At 40.9% G+C, this 13,348-nt stretch overlaps 1 protein-coding gene across 3 annotated transcripts in view; it reads left to right on the top strand.

The window, feature by feature from the left end:
• Positions 1-13,348, top strand: part of RAI14 (retinoic acid induced 14) — an 86,811-nt gene that overhangs the window by 11,734 nt on the left and 61,729 nt on the right. The gene's annotated exons all lie outside the window — the stretch shown is intronic.

Below are 13,348 nucleotides of genomic sequence, written 5' to 3'. Positions count from 1 at the left end.
AAGTTTTGATGTTCCGGAATAAAGTTACCCAGTGCCCTCAGTGGGTGTTTTGATGTAAAGATGGTCTCATGGCACACCATTAGAATGATGTGACTTTATCCAGCCTGTAGGGCACAGCAGCAGCAGAAGGTAGTTACTCTTGTGGTGTAACCTGCAGATGTGCTGACTACTACTTTTGAGCCACAAGTTAGCATTTGGTTAGCATTTGGTACAGCTGCTGAATTGGCGTCCTTGCAGCAGTGCTGGTGGATGCTTTACTCCTTCGGTTTAGCAAGACGTATTTCTTAAAAGACTGCCTCTATAAACAAGCTAAATATGTCAACCAACCTTTGCTTTCTAGAACATCTAGAATATTCCAGAAATATTGTAATTTTGGGTGCAGAGGGAAACATTTTTCACTACTTAGCAGTATTTGGTTTTGCTGGTCATCAGACTGAATCAGCCAGTGCACATTGTCTTGTGGCACTTCACAACAAGTAAAAATAGTATCACAAGTCTCTCATGTCCCATCTAACTGTTCAGTTTAGAACTGCTAGAGTTCCATGGCCAGACATTGTTGCTCCTGTTGCAACAAGCAGCAGCAGTTGCTATTTTGAGTTCACCCACATCACTAAAACTGTTAATAGGCATCTGCTCGAGTAACGAGAGCAGTCTGTTGGCTAATACGTGAACACACTTGGAAGTCAGGTGTGCCCATGTGTTAGGATGACTTCATGCACACTTTTATGCTGCTTGCCTGGGCTGCTGCTCTAGAGCAAAGGCTAAGTGACATGTGTGATGAAACCAGACCTTGCTGTAGCGAGTCCAGCCACTGTCATAAATTGCACTGATTCACTTATTCCTTACTTATCTAGCCCTGATAACTTGTGTATGCCTCTCCCCAAAATCAAGGGCAGTCTGAACATAATTGCTGTTTTGGTACTACTGCTGTCTACTGGCTGGAGACAAGGTTGACCGCAAAGGATTTTTCAGATACCTAAAATTTAGATACGCAGCTCTAAGAGCACAACAGTCTAAATCCATGACAGTCTGGTTTCCTCTGTTTTGAAGCCAAGCCTTAAGGGCATAATTCAAGGCAACCAACAGGAGCTGTCCTATATTTTGTGCAAGATAAGCAAGGAAAATTATCCTTCTCTTCAGTTCCCAGAAGCTGCTCTTAGCTACAGTTTTTGAGGAGGAGAAAAAGGATGTCTTTTTAATGGGAATTAGTCAGTTGTATTTGTATCTCAATTCACAAGATGAGGTAACTGCTCTTGGATTGGAGATGAGGGTAAAATCAGGGATGGACTGAGTATTTTTCTCATCCCTTTCTAAAGGAAATCTTTAATATATTGTAGTTTAGAACTGAAGATGTCTTGGGGTAAGGAAGACTGCGCTTCTCTGTAACCTCATTGTTAGCATAAAAAAAATAAAGAGTGGGAAGAGTAGGAAGTCTTCAAGGTGTGTGTGAGACATAGGAATTACACAACACTTCTCCAGCAGTAAGGCTGGAGAAACTCTGTGCTGGAATGAAGACAATGAAGGAAATTTCACTGATGTACTGAAGCTTTCTAGGCTTTCCTGCAGTGGCTGAACTGAAAATGAGTATAACTACTGATATTCAAGTATATTTCTTGGTGTCCCTGCTAAAGGGCATTGCTTTGGTGCTTGAATGACACCATGCTTGTGGAAGAGATGTCCCTGCTCCCTCTTTTTTCACATCTACTCTTCTCATTTTGAGGGTATCTGACCCTGCAGTGAGCCAGGTCAAGCACAAGAAATGATGTAAAATTACTCTGTGGGGTGAGTGTCAGCTGGATAACTCCCTGGTCTGTGTTACTGTAGGGTCAGCCCTGAGAGGAATGGTGGAAGTAGGAGGAACAGCAGGCCGTCCCTTCCTCCAGCTGTTGCTTGGTTTAGCTACATTGTCAGATCACACCCTGAGAATATTGGCCCAAAAGTACAAAGGTGGGCATGCCAGCAGAGGAGTTGCAGGAACACACAAGTAAATAAGGCTGCTAATTTAAATATTTAGCAATTTGTACAATCCACAGCTGAGAGATAAGAGTATGACTCTTAGATGGAAGAGAGACTCCTCACTTCATGCTCTTGCTGTATTGCTGTGTCTCACCTGATTTACTGTGTGTGAAGCCAGCCCCATTAACTGGAGAATCCTTTGTCCTTGACACACTTAATCACTGTGAAATCCTTCCTGGGGGTGACTGTTGCCATGTGAACACGTGTATTTGGAGAGAAGGAATGGGATTTATCGCTCTGTCACAAATGACTATTGTCAAAGCATGATGTGTAGTCACAGGAGGATGCTTGTAGACTGGGAATCTGTGAGCAGGGTGCCTGGGTGGGAGCAAATGCCAAGACTGGAAGCTAAGCAGTGGATGTGCACACTTAAAGAATGTGTAGGCAACAGAAACCACAATCATGTCTTGACAAAGCAACAAGTCTCTTCTGTCTGAGGAGCTGTATTTTCTCCACTCTCCTCAGCTCTTGCTTCTCATTATCAAACTCAAAACCTGCCATTAAACACATAAAAGCTGACCACCTAAAAGGATGACCATTTTAATTGTTGATAGAGGCTATCAAATGTAACACTCGAGAAAGTTGCTACCAGGAACTATCATTTCAGAGTTGAATTTGTTTACAGACAGTCCGCAGTTTATTCACACAGTGAAGAATGAATGTCTCTACCCAGTAAGACAGAAGTTCTTCATTGTTTCTGCTTAGAAAAGCAGATTTTGAAAAATTACAATTAAAAATATGGCTACTGATGTGTTATTAGGTCTCTAATACTTGAGATTGGAGTGTTTTCTGTAGTAACTAGTCAGTTTGTGTCCTGACTTCAAAAGCACCTAGAATCTTAAACAGTGGCAAAGTGGATTTTCAAATGTATGAAGATTAATCCTGTCTAAACATGTTTTGCCTACTGCTTATATATGACAAGATGCTCGTCAACATTTTTAGGCACCTACACACATTTAAATATCTAGCTCTTTGATACGAGGATTATATAAGTGTTTAAGTGGTTTGTTTAGGTGGATTGGCTTTTAACCATGTTCTGGGTTACCCTAGAAAAGGCAGCTTGTCTGAAGGCTCTGATGGTTTGGATTGTTTTCAGTGTCTTGTCTATAGGCAAAAACTGAAAAGTTTTAGGACCCTTTCCTGTGGGTATTGAAGATCAGCTGAAAAACACGTTTGACAATTGCTATCTTGTCGAATGGGACGAGAAGGTTAGAATTGCGATTTGTTTCCAAATACCTTCAATACTAAATAATTAAAATAGTAGAGTGTCTTTTGAAATTGAAAATTGACTGTGCAGTTCAGCAGAAAAGGTACCTATTGTCAGAATCAGAGCCAAGACAGGCTGGGATTTCCCAATGCTAATTACCAGCTCTAACTTCTGGTATTTCTGGAAATGCCCATTTGTTGTACTATTATGCGGGGGTTGAGAAGTTTGAAGTTCTAATGAAAATTTCTGCTTTCTGGCCTTTGCTGTAATCATTTGTTCCATAAATCTCAAAGTGATGAGGCAGTTAGGTATGTTGTAGTGTAAAATCTCAGTCTTAATCTGGACTCTATGCTAATTAAGCCTTGGCATTTCTTTTTAATGCCAAATGTTCGAAGTAGTGAGTTTCCATTTAGCAGTTTTTAAAGTATGAAAAGCTAAGTTACTTGGGAGTCTGGAATGGAAAGATTGCTGGGATACATTCAATGGAAACCTGTGTTCGTGTGTGCTCTGGGCTGAATGTGTGAGAGAACAAAACTTGGGTGGGGCAATTTGAAAAGTAATAAAGCAGGATCTCCTGCAAACAGCCGTTAAATTGCTCTGTCCACTGAAAACTACAATTAACCTAAAAAGGAGCATGGGATTGAAATTTGCAGTATCTGCTTTGTACATAGATACTTTCAGGGTAATTGTGACAAAGAAACCCCCACATACAAAGGTCACTCTGACAGAAAAGTGAAATGACTGTTGTTTGACAAATGTGCACAATTATTTAGAAAACAAACTACTGAAGCTTGCTTTTATTTCAGTGCCTTGCTTTTATTGTGTGTTGGATTGAATCAGCCTCAAACACATCATCACGACTGTAGCTTTTGCTCAGTTTATTGTGTTCTTCAGTAGTAATCTTTGGTTCCACTATACAGTGTGTGCTGGAAGGCTTGATCTCTGGCGTGTACGGACTGCCCTCAACCACCTTTTCTTGGGAATGGAAAATTAAACCTTCTCTCCCTCTTGAAACAGGTGCTGTGGCTCCTGATTCTCCCTCTCTCTGTTAGGAGTCAAGGGTTTTACCTTCCGCCCCATGTTCTGCTATTTGGCTTCATGCCTCTAGTTCTGGACAGCGTAAGACTCTGCTCTACTCAGCTTGCTCTTTGTCCAGGAAAGAAATTAAATGTGTTCTGTGTATATTAGAATAAGACCTGCTGCCTCTTCCAGTCAGTCCAGTGTGAACCTCTTGCCATCAGGTAGTGTATTTTCTTTACTATTGACAATAGGAATGTCCTCAGAGTACTTATAAGATTATCTTATCCAGGGGAACTGTAATTCTGGTGTACAGGAGCCCCCTGTGAGGGGGCCAATATCAGCCCATAAGTTATGTAGCATCTCTTTTAATAGTGAAAAGGAAATGTAATGGAGAAGACAAGTGAAGACTGACCAATAAGGGTATAGGAAAACAGAAGGGAAGCAAGAAGGTCTGAAAGGGATGAGAAAGGAGGGACAGTTGAAGGGTCAGAGTTACTTTGGTAACTGTTCTGTGAGAAGAAAAGCAACTGGGCTCCTGTGGGTTGCCTGTTGATCATCTGTCTCTAGATGGGAAAGTACGAAAAGTGTTTAAGACTAAATAACTTGCAGATATTCTGTAAACAACCTGCTGCATCTCCAAATATTTGAGACAGAAAGGAAAGGAAATTGGTTAAATGAGAATTGTGCTCTGGTGTTTGGAATTACAGTAGACAAACCTGGATGAGAGTTAGTTTACTTTGAATAAACACATGGTTACTTCCTAAAACAGGATTATGAAATGGGAGGGAGTAGGAAGAAGAAAGGTAAATTGGCATATACAAACTGGAAAAAACTAGTATTTTTAAATATATGGGTAACAAGAAAGGAATCTTTTTGTGTAGGAACATTTCTTTTGTGTCCCTTTAAAGGGAGCACAGAAGTTTCCAAGGCCTGAGTTTGGAAGAGTTGGAAAAAAGCAATTGTAATTTTTTTATTTTTATTGTTTATATATTTAGTTTATATGTTTGTTTATATTTAGTAAGATTTAAATGTAAAGTAGAATAAATTTTAAAATTATAAATGAGCAGTCTGTGTGTCCTTACTGTGGTACACTATATCCCCTCTTCCTTTTTGGCATTGCTCATGCCTGATCTGATATGTCCAGCTGTTGAAGTTGTCTGTTAAGATTCATGTAAAGGAGAGGATTTTAAGGAATGGCCCAGTCTTTATGTTTGAAGGCTTTTGTCTTGTTTTTTGTTGTTAGTAAAGACAATTTGCTGTGAATATCTGCTGTAATATTACCTAGTGAATATAACACCCATATGCTTTATTTTAGGGGAGATTTGAGCCTTTTCATTCTGTGCTTATACTTTGGTAGACTGTGAATAGTACAAGCAGACCACAAATGCTAGGGAGTTAGTCAGGCTGAAAGAGGTGTGTTGTTTACCTGATTACAGCAATGTGTTCTAGTGCTATTCTTCAAGAAGCTGTTCTGATTGTGTGTAGTCCAGGCAAATCCCCAGCACTAGGGGATTTTTTGCTTTTTTTGATTTTTTGCCCTTTTTTGCTTCCTTGCACATTGTCACACTTGAGGAGTACGAATATATGTCATATGTGTTCTAAATATCTGTGAAGCTAAAGCATGGAGTAGAATCGGTGTCAGTGGCTATTCTTCCCAGGAAATGGAAAGTGTGGACTTGTGTAGCTGTACTGACACTTGAAAACCTATTTATTGAGCTATTTTTCCTACTTTAGGACCTAAATTATCTGGGCAAAGCTGCAGCCTTAAGCTTTTAAAAATACTGTTAACATGTGGTAGCAAAAGCCATCACAATTGAATGTGTTTTAACTACAGCTTCAAGATGTCTTAATTTCTTAGACTCACAGTTTATATTCACATTTATTGTTACTACAGGTACTATCTCTTCCTGTATTGAGGTTGTTATGTGGACTTAATATTTACCTTCAAATATTTTGAGGTAGAAGACTCTTTAAGTGGTGTTCTTATTCCACGTGACACTAGTGCTACTTTATACGATTTGGATTTTAAGAGGTGGCATAGTATAATTAACAGAACATAATCTGAAACTTCAGCTAATTTACTCCTGTATAGCTGTCTGAGGACTCTCATTCCCCAGATGTGTTGTGTGTGTATGTCTCGGATGAAATACACAGCTAACTGTCCAGAGCACTTGCATTGACTTGATTGCAATGATAAAAGCAAAGGCATTTTAATAACTTTGCAAATGATGTGGTTACCGATGCGTGTGTATGTGTCTGACATACCTGTGTGGCTCAGTTCATGGGTGCTTACCTCTTTCCTTTCATCTTTGCTTCTTTGCTGTGTGTGGTGGAAACTTCTTAGGAGTCTCACAAACTTGGCTAACCTGTCTGCTTATCCAGAGCCTGAAACAGGGCCCTTTGAAGTCAGAAGAAAGATTTCAGTCTGCTTGGCTGACCATTGAATCAAGAATGAAAACCAAAATTCTGGCTCCATGGATGCATATGGTGGGCTCCAGTGAGGGATGGATTTCCCCTCAATGCAGCATAGGAATACACTTGGATATTGAAGATGCTCAGATTGGCATGTTATCCAACAGTAGCTTCTTTTTGGGGTCTAGAGGAGGTTGAGTTTTCATTATGTAATGATAATCCTCCAGCTTTTTTTTTTCCTTTGGGATTGCTTATGATATGATGTGATACTGTTTGACAGGACAATGGCAGCCCATCACATCTAGTTTCAATCTATCCTCTTTTAGTTTCAAACTGTAACCCTTTGTCTTATTGTCTGGAGAAAAAGTCCCTTTCCACTGTTGTGTACTAGCCCCCTTAAAGTATGAAAAGGCCACAATAAACTATTCTGGAGCCTTCTCTTCTTCAGGCTGAGCAACCCCAGCTCTCTCAGCTTGTCCTCAAAGGGGAGGTGGTCCAGCCCTTTGACCTCTAGTGGGTCCCTGTCCCTCCTGTGCTGGGACCCCAGAGCTGGATGCAGTGCTCCAGGTGGGTCTCAGCAGAGCAGAGCAGAGGGGCAGAATCCCCTCCCTCCCCTGCTGCCCACGGGGCTCTGGATGCAGCCCAGGACACGTTTGGCTCTCTGGGCTGTGAGTGCCATGGCTGGGGCATGTCCAGCCTCTCACCCACAGCACCCCCAAGTCCTTCTGGGCAGGGCTGCTCTGGGTCTGTTCATGCCCAGCCTGTGCTGATACCGGGGGTTGCCCTCACCCGGCTGCAGCACTTATCCTTCTGAACCTCATGAGGTTCCCACAGTCCCACTTCTCGAGCTTGTTCAGGTCCCTCTGGATGGCATCAGGTCAAACATACCTCTCAGCTTGGTGTCATCTGCAAATTTGCTGAGAGTGCACTGGATTGCACTGGCTGTGTCACAGATGAAGACATTAGCAGTACTGGCCCCAGTGGCCTCTGAGGGACACCATGCATCACTGGTCTCCATCTGGACATTGAGACATTGATGAATACCTCCTGCATTTGGCCATCCAGCCAATTTGTTATCTACTAATCAGTCTATCAAAGTCATGCCTCTCCAGTTTAGAGAGTAGAATGCTGGGAGAGGCCACGTGTTAATCACATTATTTCTATGTGCTTATCAGGGTAAGAAGCAGGACACTTTTCTTTAATTCCTCCAGCTGTGGCTAAGGGAACTGAGCAGCATACCACGTGCTTATGCCTTACGTTTTTGAGAAGGACTGCAAGTTGAAGCTGTCTTGGAGTGTATTGCTGGCACAGTAAAAGCATACTTAAGGATGGGATATTTGTGGATTTCTTTTTGACCACCCTGTTGTATTCCTGTCCCACTTGGTACAAACAGCCTGTTGCTGTCTATTTTCCTGGATTTGTCTCACAACTGTCGCCCATCCTGCATCAAAGTGTGATAAATGCAGCAAGCAGCAGTTGTGCATCCCTGCAGCCCTGGTGTGGCAAATAGGGCTGTGCATGTGAAGTGCTGCACAGCAAGAAGCTGCCCTAGGCTTCATGCTAGACAGCAGTTTTTTTCCAGTAGTGAATACCACTTCTTAATGCATATGTTGTTTGCTTGTAAACTTGGAGTTGCTCAGTGTGTTTTGGTTTTGTGATTCGCAGTGTAGGTTCCTTGTGTGCAAGCCAGGTCTCGTTTCAGCTGGATTGCTGTGCTGGTTATTAAGCATGTTGTGCACTCGAGAGGAAGGTTGTGTTTCCACGTGTTTGTGAGGAACACTTGCTCAGATTAATGTCCCAGCAAAAAGTTCTTGACAGTTTCCAGTGGTGATGCACTGCAGCTATCTCCGTTTACTCAGATGATGGTAAGATGCATGAAGTCACATGTAGGCTGTTAGTTTTTTAGGTTTGTGAGTAATTTCCTTAGAGGGTAATTTAAGGGAAAAAATGTAATTTACATTAATTTATATTGCTTTCTAAACTGTGATATAGTGAATGGCGTGGGACAAACATGAGCAGTGTGGGGAAAATGGCTACAGGTAAGTTTCTTCTGTTGAAGAATGGTCACATTTCTGTTAAATGGCCTAGGATTTTGGGATAATGTATGATATGTTTTCTCTCATTTTTAAATGTGGATGCTTGCTCAGTCATTACACATGAGGTGGTAAATACCAAAGTTTCTTTATTATTTTCTTCTTTTAATTTAAGCTAGCTGGGGGAGCATGGGACCCCCTCCTTTGGCCATAGAAGCTTGTGTCAAGACTCTTCTCATTCACTCATTCTCACCTTGCATAGTTTTTGGCAATTGAGCAGCTATGGCTGCTGTTTCAATCTGTAAGATACACAGTATCTACTTCATTTAGCCTTGCTTAGTTGGAGGGAAGGCACCCAGTCCAGTCTGAGAATTTCTGATGCAAAACGGAAGAACACGAAGCATGAAGTGTTCTTCAGAGCTGGGAAGGCGAGTTTAGTAAATTAACTTGTAGCTGAAATGTATTTGTCATTTTTAGTGTTTTTCTTCTGCTAGCATAAGAATGTAATTATTATGCCATGGAACTCCATACAGGGGAGCTTCCATGCCTGGAATTTAGATTTATAATCTGCTTCCTCCCACTTCCAAGTCCAAAGTATCCTGATATGTTTAGGTGAAGATCAAGTCACTTTATGATTTACTCTTGAAATGCTAAGTTGCCTGTTTGCTGCAGTGGTGGTTGGGGTTGTGTCTCCCTATAAGCTAACAAAAAAAAGTCTGCTATCTGGAAATTGTACATAAATACTATTTAATGACAAATTTCTTCCTGCTCTTTGGCAGTAGCAATTCTTCCACTCATTTTCCTCTCCCGTCTCCTGGATAACTCCCATAGGTTTAATAACTGTGGCTGGGGCAGAATTTTAATTTTCTTAAATTTATGTTTGTCTTTTAAACACCAATAGTTTTTCTGATGTTTGGGTCCCCTCCTCCCACCCTCCACTGGTCTGTAAATTACCTTAGCGGTGCTCAGTATCTTCAGTTTTATGAACGTAGGATTGTTTTCGCTCTGTACACACAGCAAAGACAATTAGAAAATTACATTCTTTGACATAAGAAAAACGGTCTTGTACGTGGTACATGCACTGAAGGTGGCTGTAAACAAACTTAGTACCATCTGATTGGGGGGGGGGGGTGTGGAATGGATGCTGTAAATCTTGCCATTGGAATTCATTTAAGCTGCTAGTTGAACAGCATGAGAACTGCCAGTGCAGTGCAGTAAAGGAAGGAAAGGTCAGAAGATTGGAAAAAAGGCTCTACCCCTCATCTTTTAATGCAATTCTTTGCAGTCCTGTGCAGGGACTTATTATCCCACTTTCACACCTTAAAAATAAGGGAGAGGTGTGGAAAAATGTTTAAATGGGGTAATTGTTGTGGATAGAATAGTAATTCTGCAGTGCTCAAATACTGTGGAAACATGGGGACTGTGTAAATTCTCTTTAAGGAGAGACAAGCCCAGATGAACAACTTTCTGAGCTGTACATAGCTTGAGTCTCACCAGACTCTTCTGACTTTGGTATGTCAGCTGGCTGTGGTTGTAAACCTCCGTCTCTTGATTCTCCCCCAGTTTAAACTCAGTGGGTAGCTGGTGTTGCACACTGCTGGAGATCTGTCCTGCTTTGCAGGGCACTTGAGTTTGTCTCAAATGTGCGTAATAGGACTGCATGAGGGTTCCATTAGTAAGATTCAGAGGGGTGACTTTAAATAGAGAAGCTGTAAATGGCCCTGATGATAGTCTCCTTTAATCATTGTTTCTGAGAATTTGAGACCTGATTTTATCATGACAAGGTGCTAAAAACTTCATAGGACCACATCTTCTACATTTTAGTAGTTCAGTTGTAGGATTACTCACAGTTTTTGTCAGTGCATGATCATGGTCTGACCTAGAACATGTCTCCTCCTCCTGTTTCCAGTGTGTGTGTGGGATTTTGGATGAATTGTCAGTTTTCACACACAGCTGAAATGCATCTTCTTTTCAAGTATGTTTGAGTAATCCATAGTGATTAGGCAAAACAAGTAGGAAAGAATGTGATCTTGCTATATGCCATGATTGTAATGACCCCCATTTGAAATAAATCAGTTGTTTGTCAGAAGACTCATGTCTGCATAAGCACACGACATTGCTGCAGACAGGAAGTGCCCTAGTCTGTTGACCTCGTCTCCCAGGGAAAATCAAAAGTTCTCATTAAATTAAAATAAAAAATAACAAAACCAAGAAAAACTCCCCCAACTTGTCTTAGTGGAAGATGAAGGCAATAATATGTATAACCTCTTTCTTTTCTGTTGTTTATGAATGTGCAATCTGATATTTAAATTGCTTTTAAAACCTTTTTAATGCAGCTGAAAGGAGTGAGGTCAGATATATTTTCTTAGTGTTATGTTACACTCCACAAGGGTGAACAGAAAACGGTTTAAAGGAATGCCAAGAAGCCCCTATTCCCTAACCAATTCCCTTGTCTTCTCTTAACCAGCTTTATTTCACATTGCACGCTTCAGCTGCTGTGAGCATTTCTGGGTTGAGTATAGGGGCAGGTTTCACTGTGTTCTTAAGTTACAACATCCAAGTTCCTTTGCCTGCAATTTAAAGAAGAAAAGTGTCTGGATTTTAAATACAACTGTATACAGACCAAGCATGCTGAAACAGAGATCTTGCTGTATGCATTTCTGATCTGTTAGAAATGGTAGGTGTGCTATGCTATTAACACTATTAATGTGAGAAGAATATTCATCACAATTTCCAATTATTACCACTGTTCTCAGGAATTTGGATGTGAATTTATGCAGTACTATCCCCATGTATTGACTTTATTTCTTTATTTCTTGAATTCTAATTCTTCTGTTTCTAGATAGGTTTTCTTCAAAGCAGCCTTTTTTTTTTTTTTTTTTTTTGTCTTCAGGTCTAGGTATAGAAAATTGAAAAAAACTTACATATTACCAAATCCATGCTCTTACAAACTATCAACCTCCCATCCCCCAAGAAGCCCCCAAAAAACCCCACCAAAACCCCAAACCCAGATTCAGATGTTTCAATATTACACACTAACTAAAATGTTTAAGACTGTTTATACCTCTTTGCTGGTTTTGCTTGTCACCTAGAATATCCAGTTAAGTAACACAAATGAACATCTTGTAGAAAATAAATTTTGGAAGCAGGTATTTCAAAGAGCTGCAGGGGAAGTAGCCTGTTTTCTGGAGATGCAGTGATCTATATGCAGCACGAACTTGGGCTTCCTGCTATTCATGGGTAAGTCCCTTCCTCTGTGGGGAAGGTTACTTGCTCTAGAGTAAGTCACCGCTTTCTGAGGCTTTGAACAGATGTAGTGGAGGCTCTCCTAACACCTGGTTTCTGGTCTAAAAGCTCATAGATCTTTTCATACCTGAGCTGGCTGATTCTAGGGGTGCATTTGGTGGTTGGTTAATAGGGCAAAGCTTGCAAACGTTGACAATGTTTGCCAGAGTGCTGCCACAATGAACATGCAAGGCTAGATCAGAAATGAACCAAATTCCTTCACAGAGTGTGTGTGATGTGGATTTTTTTATGGTCTTGTCTCTTCATGAGTCATTTCAAACACATATGTGTTAAGTGTAAGTTCCAAAACTAACCTACTGCTTATCTTAATACGTCCTTAAATAGTCACATCAGGTATTATCCTGGGCTCTTTCAAACTTGGATATCAAGCCAGGATTTCTAAAGTATGACAAAACTAGATAAGCTGACCAGTAGCACTGGTACACTACCAGGAGTTTAAACTTACTGATCTTCAGCTCCTGTCCTGTTAGGAATATGCAGTTGCAGCTTGTGGATGCAGTGATTTGTCTTTCCAGGGTTCAGCAGCTTTGCTGACCACCAGGCTTAGGTGATCTCTTGTGACAGTGTTTACAGAAGTCAGAAATATTTGCACAACAGTAATTATTAAAGAGGACTAGCAGCTGTGGTTATGAAATCCATCACCCATAACAATAATTAACATTGAATGGTTGTGTAGAAGGCATGGAGTATGCTAAGAATCTACAATCTGGACTGAGTGCCTGCTACATGAGATCAAAACCGTGGTTGTTGAACACTGTAACTTACTAAACATGGGGACAGGACTTTATAATGAAATTAGAGGATCTTCTCTAGTCTTTCTGACACTTGTAATTCTAGACTTAATTGGGTTTTTCCATGCAATTAATCCGTATCTAATGTGTGATTTGTTGTAGCTTGGGGTTGTAAGGGAAGACTCAAAATCATAGAACTTCTGGTGTCACACCCCTCCCTCAGCCTGCATTTCTGGGCAGTTTTCTGTCTGTTCCTGGACTCTTTTGGTAGGGGAAGGCACCAGCAGAGGAAACAGCCTACCATATTTCTTTTTCCTTCAGGACTACTCTGGCCAAGTCAGCAAGACCTCTGCTGGATCTTTAATGCTACTTGCTTCCTGCAGGGGTGGGGAGGTCACCTCAGTCTCCCTTTGTGGGAAAAGGGTTAAGACATTTGAGATTGCCTACCACTGCTGAGCCCTGGAGAAAAGTTCTTGGTTGGAAGCAAAACAAACAAAAAAACTGGAGGAAAAGAGAATATGTCTATTGACATGGAGTCTGAGTTTTATTTGAAATAGAAAAATAGGAGCTTGCACTGACATGAATCATCATCATCATCATCCATGTTCTGTTTCTTGTTTTCA

This window comes from Coloeus monedula (genome assembly GCF_965178545.1).
Source record: "Coloeus monedula genome assembly, chromosome: Z".
NCBI lineage: Eukaryota > Metazoa > Chordata > Aves > Passeriformes > Corvidae > Coloeus > Coloeus monedula.
Note: the sequence above shows the minus strand (reverse complement) of the source record. Positions and strands in the feature narration are given on the sequence as shown.